The sequence below is a fragment of the Tachypleus tridentatus genome, chromosome 10 (assembly GCF_004210375.1).
Source record: "Tachypleus tridentatus isolate NWPU-2018 chromosome 10, ASM421037v1, whole genome shotgun sequence".
Taxonomy (NCBI): domain Eukaryota; kingdom Metazoa; phylum Arthropoda; class Merostomata; order Xiphosura; family Limulidae; genus Tachypleus; species Tachypleus tridentatus.
Window position 1 is genome coordinate 153,463,320 of NC_134834.1, and position 18,500 is coordinate 153,481,819.

The following is an 18,500-nucleotide window of genomic DNA, read 5'->3' on the forward strand; positions in this document are numbered from 1 at the left end:
TTAGCTATAGATCTTGGGAGTAATAGTACTTACTACTTTCGAGTGCATTATTTCATAAGCACACACAAACCATATAATATTGTACAAGAAATACGTGAACGGTAAACAGCACAAATGATAAATAAAAAACGATGGTTAGCGCTGATATCCCTCGTGTAGCTTTGTAAGAAATTCAAATAAACAAAGGAGTGTGTGTTTTTCTTATAGCAAAGCCACGTCGGGCCATCTGCAAAGCCCACCTTGAGGAACCGAACCATAAATAAACCTCAATTACGTACTTTTCTCTCATGTCACTATATAATGTTAAAATATCTATTGCAACCTTTATGTTTTTGAGATCCTACAGAATACGTCATTCTTCAACACCAAATTTAGAAATTCAAATCATCATCTCAATTTTCAAATATTTACAATATTTCATTTGTAATTGGTATAGGACTTTGGAATCAGAAGTAAACACGCACTATCCGAGGACACTAGGAACATTAAACCTGCAAGCCCCCTCTAGGGTATAACGGAACGGAGCAGTTAATTAACCTGATTAATTATATTTGCATATTGATAAATTCAATTTACATATTACGTATACATTAATAATTCAATTAATTAATCAACATTTAATTTAAAAAGCATTAATTAGTTATTAATCTACATGGTATGTAATGATAGATATTTACAGGAAATGATGTTAATTATTGACAGTAATTATAGCGTTGAACCAGTTTTACATGAACCAACCATATCTAATTACACTATAACAATTAGTTGAATATTTGCTGATGTGTATATTTGTGTTTTTTTTTAATATGCATGAATTATTCTGCCCAAAAATAAGAAAGGAGGACACGAGTAAAATCCTTCAAGAAAATTTAAAACAAGGTCGAACATACTGTAAACTTCTTAGTGACGTTGGAACATAACCTTTCTAATTATGTGTTCTAACGTCATCTCTAGGAACAAAAAATCAACTTCTTTACAACACATAAAATAAAGTGTTTATGGTTGAACGTTTTAAGAACACTCTTAAAATTAAAATATGTGCTGCTGTGCTATTCATTACGAAATATACAAATACATCACAATATTGAAAAAATGTAGTCGGTCACGTTTCTTGTCGCGGAGGGCTTTGTTTTTCTCCATTCTCAAGAAGCAGATATGACGTCATAAACACTTCAAATACGGAACTAGTAACATCTATAGAAATGTAATAGTACTAAGTTTCATAATAACGAGACACTCACTTGAAGTAAAAATGTGTTGTCAAGACGGCTGCATGGGTGTTAACGTTTTATTTTAATTTAAGTTTTAATACTTACACTGGCCGTCTTGAAAATACAACAGTATTGTCTGTTGTATATCCATGTAAATACTTCGCAGGTGCAGCCCGGCATGGCCAAGTGTGTTAAGGCGTGCGATTCGTAATCTGGGGGTCGCGGTTCGCATCCCCGTCCCACCAAACATGCTTGCCCTTTCAGCTGTAGAGGCGTTATAATGTGACGATCAATCCCCTTATTCTTTGGTAAAAGAGTATCCCAAGAGTTGGCGGTGAGTGGTGATGACTAGCTGCTTTCCCTCTAGTCTTACACTGCTAAATTAGGGACGGCTAGCACAGATAGCCCTCGAGTAGCTTTATGCGAAATACAAAAACAAACTTCGTAGGGTGTGGATATACGAGTGTTTGTTTACCACTACTTTGCCTCTTTTGATGGATCTTCACCAAATTCAACATGAAGATTCTTGTTTCCATGAAAAGATACATGTAAATTTACAGTTTCATATTTTATGTTTTGCCTTTTATATGGGCGTTTTCGGTTTTAAAAGAATATATATGTAACTTATAAATATAAATAACTTTCATGTCCTCAGATAACTTTTTATTAATCATGAATTCACATGACTTCCATCCAGCTCGTTTCATTAAATGGATAGGTTGGTTCTTTGTTTTTAATTTTGTGCAAAGCTACAAGTGGGCTATCCGCGCTAGTCGTCTGTAATTTAGCAATGTAAGACAAAAAGGAAGGCAGATAGTCATCACCACCCACCGTCAACTCTTGGGCTTCTCTTTTATCAACGAATAGTGAGATAAACCGTCACTTTATAACGACCCGACGGCTGAAAGGGAGAACAAGTTTTTTGAGAAAGGGATTCGAATCCATCATCCTGAAATTACGAGTAATATGTGTCATAAATTTCATATATATTAACATTTAATTAAATCCTAAATTAAAATCTCCCATTATTTCAAATTATAATACGTAACAATATATCAGATGTTAGATTCGCTGTATAAGTTAGCATAAATTTTACTCTAAAATAAGAACAACAATTGTAATTTATACATTGTTAGACGCACGTTACCACAGGCTCTAGAGATGGAACATTACAGGTAATGAATATTCTAATATCATACAGTTGTGTATATTAACCCAAATGAAGCAGTAAATGCAAAAGGTTTGTTAAATCTTAAAATACCTTCATATGTGTGTACTTATATATATAGTTACATCTCTAATATATAGGTCGTTTTATTTTCTTGAGTTAAATCAATTCAAAGTTACTGCTGTTCGCTTATTTGAAATTGGTAAAATCAGTTTACTAATATTGTTTAGATATGAAAGCACTATCATAGCATATTATTGCAATAAATATTGTCTACCCCACAACAATACTCTCTTATTAACCGTTATCAACGGATTTGTGCAGAATGAGTTCAATTTGAAATAGTTCGAAAGCCAAAAAGAAACAGTTGACATGTCGCAAAACGTTTGTTCCAAAACTAACATCTTTTTCGGAGTTCTTCTGGTGTGTCTGTTTGTTGTTATTAAAACAGACACCCAGGAGATTATATTTCAAAAAAATACTTCAACAAGAGGAAAAATCTATGATTTAGATGAAAAGAACAACACTTATACTCCGATGTCTAATTCCCAATGGAGGGTCTTCATACGGAAACTGACCAACACAGGTAAAAAAACCAATTATTCCTATATTAAATCTATTAGAAACCAGCAGTGTTTCAGCCAACCTGACAATCAAAATCATTAATGATAATATTCTTTAACTTTCGCATGGTTTTAGTTTGGTCTGATTGTGCGTCCCGTTGTAATATACATATATACCGGCCCCAGTGGAACACAAATGTCTTTGAGGACTTAACACTAGAAATCGGCATTTCATAAAAGTATTTAGGCGAATAAATCATAAAGTTTGGTGATACTATCATTAAGTTTACCTATATATATTTCACCAAAGTAATTTATACAACACGTCAATGTTACTGTTTCGTTGGTGACAGCATGAACTTTCACTATTTTTGTCATTGAATTGAAAAATATTAACTTATAAGATTTTCAAATATATTACACTGATCATTGTTTGAGCGTTTTAATTATATATCGATGTGCTGAATAACTCAACTTCATTCGTATTAAAATAGGTAATTCGTAACCAAGAATGCATTATCATGGTTTATAACAAAGTTGGTTTATCACGTAAACATTCTTCTAAGAATGATAAGATACCTTCCTGCTGTAGATGTTGAATAAATTATGATACAAGAACCAATACATCTTGTTTTGATCTGTTCTGAAATGAAAAGCCGAGGGACTAACGTGGAACTTCAATAAAAATGATTGTGAGAAATAGATCAGTTTTGATGTAAAGTTGGCCAATGATCTGTGCAAATATAAAGAAAATTTAATAATCTTCAAATATCCTGTCGTTAAACGTTTTCTTGTCTTCTCCATTATAATAAGCCTTCAACTCATTTATTTTCAACAACAATTATTAGTAGCTCGTGCAGTAGTTAATTTAGCTGATTTGTACGCAATATAGTTTAGATGCTTTTCTGGATATGATTAAATCATTCAAGTGGAAAAGTTTAGATGATTTCAACAGTACAAAACTAACTTTTTAGAGATGATGCAGTTGAAGATATTTTTTATAATAGCTTTCACATATACTTTCTCTTTCATTAATTCGATGCATGTTTTTTTTTGTTTTTTTTACAGAACGTGGTAGTTCGATGACAAAAACAACACTGTCATCTCCTGGAAGAGATTTCAACATCACATACGAAAACGAACTGCCAACGCAGAAGGAAGTCAAGAACAGTGAATACGAAACAGAAGATAATAGAACCAACATAATTCGTTTATTCGAAAATGCACCCTTATTTAAATTTATTATATTTTTTATTGCTTTTATGTTTGTAATGATACTAATAAATGCATGTTTTAAGTATTATCGTTTTGTATTTTAAATGTTGTTGTTATTTTTATCATTTAATCACTTTCTGTTTTAAATGTTGTTGTTATTTTTATCATTTAATCACTTTCTGTTTTAAATGTTGTGTAATTTTTATCATGTTATTACTATATTTTATATGTTGTGTTTTTTTATCCCAATAAATTTTAGGTTCACGAAAATTGTATATAATGTAGGAGAACGTCACAAAGTGAATGGTCTTTCACACCCACATAGATATGAAGATCTAATGATTTATACTAAAGAATGAACTATCCAATCATGTCCTACTGTTGTTGTTGAATAAATTATTAGTAGCTCGTGCAGTAGTTAATTTAGCTGATTTGTACGCAATATAGGTCAGATGCTTTTCTGGATATGATTAAATCATTCAAGTGGAAAAGTCCAGATGATTTCAACAGAACAAAACTAACTTTTTAGAGATGATGCAGTTGAAGATATTTTTTATAATAGCTTTCACATATACTTATTTCATTAATTCGATGCGTGTTTTTTTTACAGAATGTGGTAGTTTCTCTTTGCGATTGTACTATTTTTTTTCAAGGACTCTTTGTAACCATCCTTTATAAAATTTCAGTCTTTATATATAACATTATTTTACTAATTTGCTTGTATTACAACTGAACATATTTGTATATTAAAAATATTATTCTCATAAATCACAGAGAAACCTTCAGCTATAACACCCCTTGAAACAGTTCATCAAGCCAAGGATAACAAAGAATTATTCTCGAAAGAAGAAAAACATATCACAACAAAAAAAACTGCAACTTTACATGAAGACATTTATCGTGCGATGACAAACACAAAACTGTTATCTCCTGGAAGAAAAATCAACATGTCAATATACGAAAAGAGACTGCCAATGGAGAAGGAAGATCGGAACAGTGAAGACAAAATAGAAAATTATATGTTCAACAATACAAGCAGCATATTTCATATATTTGAAAATGCATCCTTCTTTAAATTTCTAATCCTTTTAATTGCTTTTCTGTTTATCATAATTCTGATAAATGCATGTTTCAAGTATTATCACTTTGTATTTTAAATGTTGTTGTGTTATTTTTATCATTTTATCACTTTGTATTTTAAATGTTGTGTTATTTTTATCATTTTATCACTTTGTATTTTAAATGTTGTTGTGTTATTTTTATCATTTTATCACTTTGTATTTTAAACGTTGTTGTGTTATTTTTATCCTAATAAAGGTTTGTGAAAATCATCATACAGTTGAAGTGCACGAAAATTGTATATAATGAAGAACGTCACAAAGTGAATGGTCTTTCACACCCACATATATGTGAAGATCTAATAATTTATACTAAAGAATGAACTATCCAATCATGTCCTTTAAAGATAAATACAAAAATATATTTAGTCTAAAATGAACCACAAATAAGATCTGACATCTAATGAAGTGAATTTTAAATATAAAATTATTTTTGAGGTGTATTACGTTAAGTTCATTGTTTTTCATTTTTTAAATGATATACTTCATCCTTAACAATTTTCAAAGTGTTCTATATGTAAAGCATGCATATTACTTACTACACTTACAAAACCAAAGTATTTTTGATATGAGCAGAAAAGCTATGTCTGTTTAAAGTGGGAGGGTGTCGAACTTTAACCCTTAGGCGGCATTTTTTTTTTGTAAATTATGTAACCTTCACATGTCAGTATAACTTACAGATCAGGTCACCGTTATGTAACTCTTTAATTTCCAGTCATCTGGTGTCCTATAACTCATACGATATACCTTGGGCACAATAACTACTGTTGTGTCTTTGAGCATAACACTTTACCCAAATTGTTTTTGTTTATCCAGCTGAAATTTCAGCACTGACTCCAATGAACGGTATGGGCAAACGATGCATATTTCACATGTAGCATATATCCCAAACTGGAATACAAACCTGCGTACATTATATGCGTAGTCTGTATCCAAAATTAATATACATGCCTATGTAAATTAAATACACATTCACTAAATGACTTCACATTTGAAAATTTCAGATCAACATGAAATGTACACTAGACTAAAGTATAAAGAACAGGGGAAACTAGCCTACTGTAGATATTACATCAATAAACCTTGGTAATAAATTGTACTAATCATTACTCTTGATCACATGTGTTTCAGTAGTAAACTCTGGGGCCTAAAATGTTACAAGCTACTGATTGGGCTCAGAAAAGGTTACTCACAGTGTAGATCTGTGCTTCAACATGAACAAGTAAACTTATATGGGACAAGTGTGATCTTGTTCTTCCCACTTAACAGTCAGATTTCCTTTAAATGTGTTGTTGTGTCCTTTACCATAATACTTTCTGATAAAATAAGTCCTTTGAATCCAAAATTCAGTCAAAGTATTCCATCAATTGTAACACAGTGGTTCCTTAAGTTCATATTTGAACCTAAAAACATCTACTTTGAGAGTGATCAAAGAAATAGTGTATGTAAAGCGTGCATACAGCATTACAAAACAAAGGAAGTGACTACAAACTCAACAATACAAGCAGGTAAAGATATTCCTGTAACAGAAATTAGCAAGAAGCAGGATATCTACTATACACAACCATAGTTGTTGGTGAGCTATTCCAAATCCACAAGAATATCAGACATATTTTGGTGAGCCACAATAAAAAGAAGCAAAAAAACAGGAATATGAGAATGAGAGAGTGTAGAGCACATAAACTCCCAAGAAACTGGAAAACATTAACTAAAAGGTTAAAAATAAATAGAAATTCAACATATCACTGCAAGTGGAGTTGAATAATGATAACTATGGATATCAAAATACCTTGTGAAGGATAAGAGAACAGTGGTTCTAGTAGAGTGAAAAGAGGATTTTGGTTATTAACCAAAGAGTTATTGATTGAAGATTGTGTAGCAGTGTAGTGTCAGTGTTTGTTCTCTTTCATTTTTAAAAAGTTATATCAATAACACTGGTTATTTTTCTCATTTGTTGTTACCTACAAAATAGATATTATTCTGCTTTTAATTTTCACAATAACAAAGTATCTCAATAAATTACATTTCCAACTATTCTGTGTCACAATTTTAAATTTTAAGCAGCTTTGTTAACAAAAAATAATTTTATTCCAAATATCTAGTGAACAACAGGACAATAAAACTTTACCTCACTCCATTCTTGGATTTCTGTTTGATTATACAAAAATGAATATTAATAGTGTATTCTATGAAAGAATTTTCTGTATTTGTTGTTAAGAGTATGAACTGTTTAGGTGGAGAAAAATTTTGATCATGCATAACTTTTGCATAAATGAATTAAACATTTTATACAAAGTTGAAATATATCTCAAACATAACATAATATAGTAGTTTGGGACAACATGAAACCTATTGATCCATCTTGTTTGTCTCATCCTCTAAATTAAACTAAAACTATTTATAAATAAATTTTTAAAAAATCTTAAAGCTAGCCCTTATCATTCATATACTTTTCAAAATTTCTCTTAAAATTACTTTAAATTTCAGCTTCCACATCATCAGGCAACTCTTCCAAATAACTACTACATTAAGAAAGTGAAAACAACTCCTATCCTGCAGAAATTTACATTTACGTCTCTCAGTCCTACCATTCTCATCATGAAGTACAAAACAGATGTTGCATCAACACTATCAATTTCATTAGTAGTCTTGAACATTTCAATCAGATTCCCTCTTACTATTCTCTTTTTTCAAGAGAAAAACAACTGTATCAAGTGGCTCACATATTCAATTTCTAACCTGCATTAAATTACTTGGCTAAATATGTGCTATATTAAAATCAAGAAAGTTGGTGAAACAAGAAATTAAAACGTTGGAAAGGATGAAAGCAGAAGATTGGCTGAAAATATAAAAATAACAGTTTGGATGTCTTTAAATATATAAAGTGTAAACAAAATGCCAGGATGCAGTGGAACTTGTATATGATGATTACGAGATGAATGGGTTGTTAATTGTTTTTGCTTTTTATTCTCTTTCTACTATTGAAGATTTAAGCAGTATTCTACATTTTGAAGATGGAAACAAAGATGGCTGCATTAATTCTGGGCTAGTCAAGGCAAAAATTTGAAGTTTAAAGGAAAATAAATCTATTGGTTAAATAATATTTTCCCGAGGGTTTTGAAGGTAGTTAAAAACTGGATATGTCAGCCACTTGGTACTATTTTTTGTCAGTCCTTCAAATTGACCATGTACTGGAAGAATAGAAATTAGCTGATGATGATGCTCTTTTAAAGGAAGTGAAGAATATTGTTTCAGTTATTATAGGTCCATTAGTCTTAAGTCAGTTATGTACAACTTTTTAGTAGGTCACACAAAAGAAGCTTTGCAAAACCATTTAACAAAGTTTAGAGTTTCATTGGATTGTCAACATGATTTCACTAAGGAAAAGTACGGACTTACAAATCTTTTAACATTCTTGAAAAAAGGTTACTGTTGTAGAAGAGGACTCTTAACATTCTTTGAAATATATAGAGTGCAAATCATTTTCAATTCCTTAGGGAAATTTGCAGGCATCTATCAATAATGCATTTCAGGTCAGGTACCTATTCGTCTTCTCATAAGACGTGGATAATAATGCTATAATGAATCTCAGAAGAAACCCCTCATAATTTCAAATGTTACAATATCATTTTTCTTGGCAGTCAACGTGGATGGAATGTAGGTTCACAAATGTCCTTAACATCAGATACAGATGACTATTTGTATTCACAAACCTATGAAGCATTATTCAGATGAATGGGAAAACAATTTTAAGATCAAGAAATTGATACAATACAATACTTTACAATACAATAGTTAACAGTAAGTACTTTCACATCTCAAAAATTCCAATTTTTTGTAAACCTAACCTAAATACAAACTATAGTCTTACAGAATATACAGTTTGAAGTCTTAGAAAGAAAAAAGAATAATTTAGATATTTTAGGGTTATGAAGTCAGTTTAATTGACTTTTCTCATTTCTAAGACTTCAAACTGTAACATGAAACTACATTAGTTTATCCTAAGTAACTAAGCTTGCAACAGTATATATCTACCTATAATTAAATTTTATTACTCTTGAGTGGCCTTTGAACTATCTCCTACTACTATTGGCACCATTATATGTTGTAAATCACATGTGATGTTATACTGTCAAATTACATTAACCATATGCTGCTCTGCTTGTCTTATAAAATATTTTACCTAATCTTAACTAACCTAAAAATATCTACATTTTTGAACTTTAGCTACTTTTATAATACTAATAAAAGAATAAATGTCTAAAACAAAAAATAAAGTGCTTACCCTTTCATTTTTCTTGCCACCAATTGTCAAGTATATTTAAGCCTATTTTTATTATACTGAGGGTAGTACTTCAACAAAATCATTAAATCAAGTAACCCACTAAAGAATAGAGAATAAAATGTAGAAAGACAATGTTCCATATCATCAGTTTTTCTGGCTTTTTTAACGATGCCACAAGAACTGTTACAAATTCATCCAAGTTACACGATGCTTCCTGTAAGAATAATGCTTATTCTGAAAGAGAAACTGACAATCCCCTGTATGGAAAATACTTCATGTAATATGTCACTTGACAAATGAAAACCTAGAGATATTATTATAAACAATAATGTATTAAATATGAGAACTATTAAATCCTGAAAGATATGCAATGAATGGGATCCAATTTTCTAATTAACATTTCTGCAACTAAACAAGAGAGAACTATATTACAGTGTAACTTACATCAAATTTAGTAATGATCAGAGGTGTGGTGAAAAAGGCAGATAAGAGAAAAATTTCTCACACTGCCTCATAAAATCAAGAACTTAAAAGTTATAGACAGTTAAAATGTGGATGATTACACATGCTTTTATGCTACACTAATTGACATATCAAACAAAAAGCAGTTCTTAACATAAAAATACCTTGTGGCATGCAGAACAAAGGATGCCAGTGAAGAGAGGGTTAATGGATTATTTCCATTATCTAACTTTTACTTCTATGAACTTCCCCTTTAAACTCTAGAATTTTCATAACCAGATTTTTGGGATGAAGAATAGTTTTTTGATTATAAGTCACTTTGCACTTCACCTAATAACAATACACTCAACATTTATATAAACAAACATTTGGTTTATTACAGAATCTGATGTTTTGTATATAAATCTATCAAATGTTGTTAAGATACACACACTGCATCAGAAGTTATAAATGTTCAAACTGTGTATGTTAATGAATAAAAGCCTAATAGTCAGGGTGCTTTAGAAAGATGGAATCTCTTACTCCACTTTGCTCCTGAAGATGAAAGGTCCACTTTTTGAAAGCACTCTGGTTTCATGGTTTTAGTTATTTCTATCAAAACTTCTTAAACCTAGTTTGTTTTTTTTCTAACTTGTGTAGATTACACCAAATCTGTCAGGAGAGGGTTAAGTATATACATACATATATTTAAATTGGAGGCTTGATTAAACAAACAATGCAAGAAATAATGAAATTTTATTTACACATTTAGTCGTTTTCTAAACACATGAAAAACAAAACAAGATTGAAATATTTATCCTCTTGGCAATAATTATAGTAGAAGCATAAGTATACTGTTGTTCAAATGTATTTATTCAATGTTCAGTCTTGTTTTAGTAAAAATTGATATTTTTTGGAGCCAAATGGAAAATTACTATAGTTTTATATAAATACTCTGATAACTGTACTTGCATTGACAGATTTTTTATTGATGACACACAAACAATTCCTCATAAAAAATAAAGTGACATTTCAGAATTCAATGACAAGTCGTTTCTCCACGAATGACTTTCTCAAAAAAAAGAGAGGGAATGTATATTTATGAATCCTTATTACTAAAATTTCATGCAATGATTAACTACACTATGAATAAACAGATGGAAATGTATGAGCATCTTCATATGACAAAACTTTCTAAATACCTTAATTTCATCGACACAAGACTGCAGAACAATTTTTTTTTCAAACCTACCTTTTCCTAGTAAAATAATGCCTAAACTACACTATGGAACACAAATTTTGTTCCTGAATAGTATGTGTTATTTCTTAATTGCTTATGTTGTAAAAGTACAGAAAATGGCCATTATTCCCTTCAAACAAACTTTGATTTTGTGACCTGGATAATGAAATTTAGAAATTAACCTATTTTCTGTGTAAAAACAGGCAAATTTGCACATTTTCATTTACACAAGGTGTGAACAAAACATGAATCAAGACTTACATGTACTTATACTAAAGTTATTGAAAAATGTTAAGAAGAGAGTAGTTTTGAGATTTGCGACTAATGTAAATCACTTTCCCGTACCAGCCCCAAATATACACCCTTGTGCAAATTAATTGAAACAAGACAGAAAATTACAAGTTTTTGCATTTTAATTCTGAGAATCCAAAAATTAATCACAAATTAATACATGATATGACCGCCGTTATTTTTCAGAAGATCATTAATCCCCTTTGGCATCGAGTCCACGAGTTGACTGCAATTTTTACTCATTTTTGGATCATGATGCCACACCTCAATCAGCTTATCTTTCATAGTACAGTCTTTTCCCTGAAGTCTTTCTTTACAAATCACTCAAAGATTCTCAATAGGATTTAAGGCTGGAGAGTTTCCAGGCCAGTCCAGCACCTTTATTTGCATTGTAGTCATAAACCTCTTCACAACTTTCGATGTGTGGCACAGAGCCAGATCTTGCTGAAAAATGCCAGATCCACTGGAAATCTCTTTTTCAATTCTTTCAAGTCTCGTCACTGAATAATATCTTCCTCCATTGTTCTTACATTTCAAACCCCATTGATAATGTTCTTTTCCTTATTGAGTTAGTAAGAAGTTGTTTTTTGACTGGTCTCCTTGCCCTCCAAACGCGCAATTTCGAATGACGTAATATTCCTCAAAATTTCGTCATATATCCCAAAAATAGATTGATCATACTGCAAAACACAGCTAAAGACGCCATTTGTGTGTGAAAAATGACTATTAAAGGAAATCAGCAGGTCCAGCAAGCTTACACCAGCCACAATGCTGAAAATATTGTAAAATAACCATTTGTTTTGATTAATTTGCACAAGGGTGTAGTCTCCCATCATGTTTTTGTTATATGCTCCTTGATAGTAGCATTCAAAGTCCAGTATATCTTGGTGTAAGCACTTGCCTTGCTTCTCTGAGTATGTTCCCATATTTTCCCTTGTATTTATCAAGATGAGCATCAAGGATATAGACTTTCAGGGACGCCCCGCAACCGATTTTGCTGTAGTTTTTCACCAAAGCATCAACCAGTTCCACATAAATTTTGGCTTTGAGTGCTCAAGAAGCCCCAATCCACTGCAAAAAAGCTGCCCCACACTTTTTTCTCACTTCATACTGAGCTTCTTGGGGGAATTCTGTGCAATCCAGCATCTTTATTTGTGGTCCAAAGAAGACACCAATTTTGACCTTTGCCTCAGACAGCTTAGGGAAGAAGCCTTGAAGGTACTTGAAGGCTGCAGACTCCTTATCAAGAGTTGCAACAAATTGTTTCATGAGACCCAATTTTATGCGCAATGGTGAGAACAACACCTTCTGGAGATTCACTAGTAGCTCACATTTGACATTGTGCCTTCCCACAGAAAACTCATTCCATTGTGACCAGTGCTTCCTATTAGTGTGCTCAGAGACCCATAAGCTACTCAGCACTGAATCTACCCGAAATTTACTCATTTTCCAGAAGATTCCAAAGTTTTATTACCCACATCACAAAAGCAAAGTAAACAAGAAAAAGTAAAAATGTTGTTACATAGTGTTATCTTTACATGTCAAGACTAACAAGGCAAAATAAATAAAATTTAGTAAAAATTTTCAATCTTCTTGGTAAGAAACTTACCTCAAGTGTGATGGTTTTCCCTGTTAACGTTTTTACAAAAATCTGCATTTTTCCTGGTGGAAGCTATAAAAAGAAAAAATACTTTCAAAACCTCACTCAAGTCTTTCATAAAACATAGCACTTCCAGTGATTTCTACTTGCTTTTAATACATTTTCCTACAGCTTTTTGTGCACAAACATGCTCCATTTTCACAACTGCTAGTTGAAGGGTATCTGATGGCATTTAAGTTACAAAGAAATAAACTGTAATCAATAAATTTATCAAAATTCCTGTTGTGCTACAGGATGATTAAGCTAGGGATCATCTTTAACCAGTTGAAAGATCTTGAACATACCCATACACAAGGTCCACTTGAAGCTACTGATAGAGCCATGAACAGGTATGGCAATATAAAAAGGAATAACTTTGTAGGGGCAGAATTTTACAGTTCAATCATGAACTCTAGAAAAACAGTGACTACTAGGTTGAAGAGAATGCCTAATGTAGTTAATGTGCACTGTATCACCTTCACTATTGGAAACCACATGCTTAGGGCAAAATAAACAGGTTAAGTCTTATGTTGGGACAAAATCAAACCCACGAGATAACAAGGAATTGTTAAAACATTTTAGAAGAAATTGTGTATGATTTTGAATTGCAGGATCACTTATACAAGCTAGAAAATCTTTCAGTTCATGTTACTCAAGTATAGCTTGCTAGAAATCTCATAGTACACCAAATTTGAACTTCAAACATATGGTGTCACATGAGAGGACATCTTAGATGATTCAGATGCCACTAATTTGCAGTTAGTGCATTTTAACCACCAGCCAATTACACGAATCTCAATTTTCATAAACAAAACTACAGTCACTGTATGCAAAGCAGACCTCAACAGATCCAAGGTTCCAGGCCATCATGATGATGAAAAATTATCATTGCACCTGATATTTTCTCTCATTTTATTTGTGCATAGGGATGTGCTAAATTGAACTTTAGTCCAAAACAGTTCTGGATTCTTAAATTTTGGAACTATTTCTGGATTTCAATCCTGAGCTGAACTCTGTTTCTAGGGTTTTAATGGCAGATTTAGCACTTAATTTTTTTTAAAGAAATGAAGCCATGCAACTGCACATCACCTAACTAATTTTGCACCATTTCCTTCTTTCTCAAAATTCAATCAATCAGTGCATATGTTTAGACTCAGACGTGGCAAAAAACAGTTGTTTCAGGCAACACTACCAAATAGTTGTTGGTATCAAATGACCATTGGCATGTACTAATTGCTGTAAAAGTAAATAAATATACATTTCTCAGTACAAACAATATTGAAGTTAAGCATGCTCTAGAATTCTGAGACTAACCCCTAAGTCTAAAAATATGATATAGACTGAGAATGTTCACAGTGACAATGATGAGATATACATTAACAAGTATCACTGATGGCATAGACATGATCAGGAACACACCAATCAACAAAAGGCCAAACATACAACCAACTTAATAGCTCAAAACCTAACCCGATTCCAAAAATTTGTAATTCACATACAAAGCCTTGCAAATTTTAATGCAGTATACAAAAGGTTTCTTCACTGTAAAAAGGATTAACCCTTCTGTGATAGGTCACAGATCAAAAAACCACATCACCACATTTGTTGACCTACATTCAAAATTTTAATGAACTACTATTTTATGAATTTGTATCCAGTTTGGTATAAAACTGTAGATTAAAGTTTTGATATTATATACAAATTAATTTCTTAAAAGTAAACATTAAAAGAACACTTAAATATCAATTTTTCAGTCATGTGGTATGCTGAATTAGATGTCAAAATACAGAGTGTTATTTCATGTGAACTAGAAATTAGTATCAACATTGAATACTGACAAGGAAGAATATAAAACAAAAAACTCATTTTTATTCTGCCAAGATATGGCTATGTACTGAATCAAACATTGGCCTTGTTCACCTATTTCCATTTTTGGAAATGGTCCCCTTACATACACTTAATTTAAGAAATGTGAATAACCAAACAACAGAGTAGAATGTCCATGCTGGTGGTTTTCTCAGTAAGTTTAATCTGATAAAAAGCTACCATATTCTTTAAAAACAAGATTAAGGAGCTTGGTTGTATCTAAAGTTTTCTTCAGACTTAAATACAACTTAATTACTAAATTTCAAAAAGTGGAATTCTATGGTATCAATATACTAACTTATGATTTTTGATTATAATTATTCAACTGTACATGTGAAACCTACGATAATGTTTAACATCCTTTACCTACAAAATTTTAGAATGCTTAGCAAACCTACGTCCAACAGCAACAGTGTACGAAGGATGTAGCGAGATAATTGTTTGCTTCATTTATTTACTGTTCTATATTTTAAGAAAAACAAGTTTAATAACTTATTTCTAAATCATATATACATATAACTAATGAGACGATTACGAAATATAGTCCACTAAAAAAAGTTCTGCTACGTTAGCCTAGCAACACTAGGTCAGCATTAAAAAAATTATATATATAGCATTATGAAACTTGTGCTGCTCACACTAAACATTTGTACTTGTGATATAAGTTGCAGTCATTTTAGACATAAAATTAATATTGTATTTCCTACTTTTTTTTTTTTTTTTTATAATGGTCACTCAAATTGACAACTCCCAAATAAAAAAATAGACAACACACATTTTGATAAGTTTTTTTAATCATACCACGAAATTCACCTCACACTGAGTAATAAGAGACTCAATATTTTTACAAATCTTCATTAAAAACTTCATAAAAGTTATTTTTCTAGTACAAAAAAAAACATGTAATCTTTACTAAAGTCTACCAAATTTTGTGAAAATACATGTACTGTGTCAAATGATATAGTATAAATACTTAACATGTAAAAACATATACAAGAACTCATGTACGTTATTCCAAGGCCACTGCGAAAGGGTTCACTCACTCTGATAATGCTATAAGAATTAAGAGAGGACTTTAGAGCAGTGATAGGAACAGAAGATTTTTAAATAATGGGGTTAACTGAAATATGAGAGTAGTGGGTTTGAATCCCCGTCGCACCAAACATGTTTGCCCTTTCAGCCGTGGTGGCGTTATAATATGATGGTCAAACCCACTATTCGTTGGTAAAAGAGTAGACCAAGAGTTGGCGGTGGGAAGTGATGACTAGCTGCCTTCCCTCTAGTTTTATACTGCTAAATTATGGACGGCTAGTGCAGAGAGCTTTCATGTAGCTTTGCGCAAAATTTATAAATCAACAAACAGTTCAGGGTTGGGAAACTTTGCAAAATTTGTAAAATCATTATTTTGTAATTGTTCCGCAAAAAGGGTTAGCTCTAATTGAAATTCGTGAAAAGACTGCGATTGCTCGCTAATGATTTTACCCTTTCACTGAAGCTTTGTATTCAAATTATTCAAGTGAGCCATCATGTCGCACAAAAAGTGCAAATCTCACTGTCATGACAAAGTTTCAATTTCAGAGAAATTTTAATCTTACCTTTTTCAACAAAATACCATTTTATTTAAGAAAATAAAGAAGTACATCGTTCCAAGACTTTTCCTCTCCTTAACTATCTTGCATTTGCAAAATCAGTAAAAAATCATCAAAAGTACAGTCTGTTTATTTTGAATTTCGCGCAAAGCTACTCGAGGGCTATCTGCGCTAGCCGTCCCTAATTAGAGGGAAGGCACCTAGTCATCATCACTCACCGCCAGCTATTGGGCTACTTTTTTACCAACGAATAGTGCGATTGACTGAACATTATAACGTCCCAAGCGCCGAAAGGGAAAGCATGTTTGGTGCAGTGGTAATTCGAACCCGCTACCCTTGGATTACGAGTCGAACGCCTTAACACGCTTGGCCATGCCGGGCCTCGAAAGTATAGTCACTGCATTTCGTCAAAAACTCAACAAACTGTCCATGGATGAAATCGCTTCCACTTACAATATAATTTACAATTTTTACAACAATATCCATCAAAGTTTTTAAGGCCTGGCATGGCCGAACGCGTAAAGCGAGCGACTCGTAATCCGAGGGTCGCGGGTTCACGCCCGCGTCGCGCTAAACATGCTCGCCCTCCCAGCCGTTGGGGTGTATAATGTTACGGTCAATCCAACTATTTGTTGGTAAAAGAGTAGCCCAAGAGTTGGCGGTGGGTGGTGATGACTAGCTGCCTTCCTTCTAGTCTTACACTGCTAAATTAGGGACGGCTAGCACAGATAGCCCTCGAGTAGCTTTGTGCGAAATTCCAAAAAACAAACAAACATTAAAGTTTTTAATTCATCACTTTTAGATATCTGAGCATACAAATTTTCCTGATGCAAAATGCAATGGAAAGATGGTAGCGGGGAGTTCACATTACTTTCAATCAAATGCTGTTTCAAAAGATAAACAAATCCTAATTTCGCCCCAGTCATGGCGAGAGTACCATCTGTTGTGACAGAAACCAGTTGTTTAAACACTAGATTGAAATTTTTTGACATTTCAATAAAGTTTTCCAAGAAATTTTTTCCACATGTTCTCTTTCGTAATACGCAAATGTCAAACATTTCTTCCCTCACTTGAAGATTTGAAGTTACATATCGAACACAAAATATCAACTGTGCAATGTCACTAATATCTGTTGACTCATCTGCTGCTAAAGAAAAATACGAACAGTCTTTTAGTTGTTCAAGCAACCGATTTTCTATGTTTTTTGCGAACTCTAGCATTCTGGGGACAATTATTCTTCGACTTAATTGCAAATTATTTACTTTTTGAAGAATATCATCTTTTATTTTTGAATCATAATTCTCCTACAGAGTTTCAATGACCAGAATAATAATTTTTTTTTTCTAGTTCAACATCAGAAAAAGATTAATTTTTTGAACTAGAATATTAACTACATTAGAGCTAGCTGAAGCAACAAGTTCTATCAATGATAAAAATTTCTTAAGCCTCTCTTTTGTTCATAACGTTTCGCTTTGAAACGGCTAATTTCATTCATAAGATTTTTGTTATCAATTGGAAATTTTACCTCAAATACGTTGTGAAAATTGTTAAAGTGTTGCTTAAGGTTGTATACTTTATTATTCCTAAAACCTTTGTTACACAAATGACATATTATGCTTATTATTTTTTCAATCACTGCAAATTTCAACTCCCCATTTTCATTGAATTCTTTTTGGGGCCTGGCATGGCCTAGTGCGTAAGGCGTGCGACTCGTAATTCGCGGGTTCGCGCCCGCATTGCGCCAAACATTCTTGTCCTCCCAGCCGTGGGGGCGTATAATGTGACAATCAATCCTACTATTCGTTGGTAAAAGAGTAGCCCAAGAGTTGGCGGTGGGTGGTTACGACTAGCTGCCTTCCCTCTAGTCTTACACT

At 32.3% G+C, this 18,500-nt stretch overlaps 1 protein-coding gene across 23 annotated transcripts in view; it reads right to left on the bottom strand.

The window, feature by feature from the left end:
• Nucleotides 1-16,297, bottom strand: part of LOC143230661 (uncharacterized) — a 97,770-nt gene extending 81,473 nt beyond the window's left edge. For 3 of the 23 annotated variants that reach the window (XR_013016576.1, XR_013016577.1, XR_013016571.1), the window contains exons 1-2: nt 15,436-15,668; nt 13,142-13,204 (exon numbers count right to left, since the gene is read on the bottom strand). The gene's annotated coding sequence lies outside the window, so the exon portion shown is untranslated. The other 20 variants (XR_013016565.1, XR_013016566.1, XR_013016562.1 and 17 more) reach the window with 17 other exon arrangements.
• Between the last annotated feature and the right edge of the window lie 2,203 nt (nt 16,298-18,500).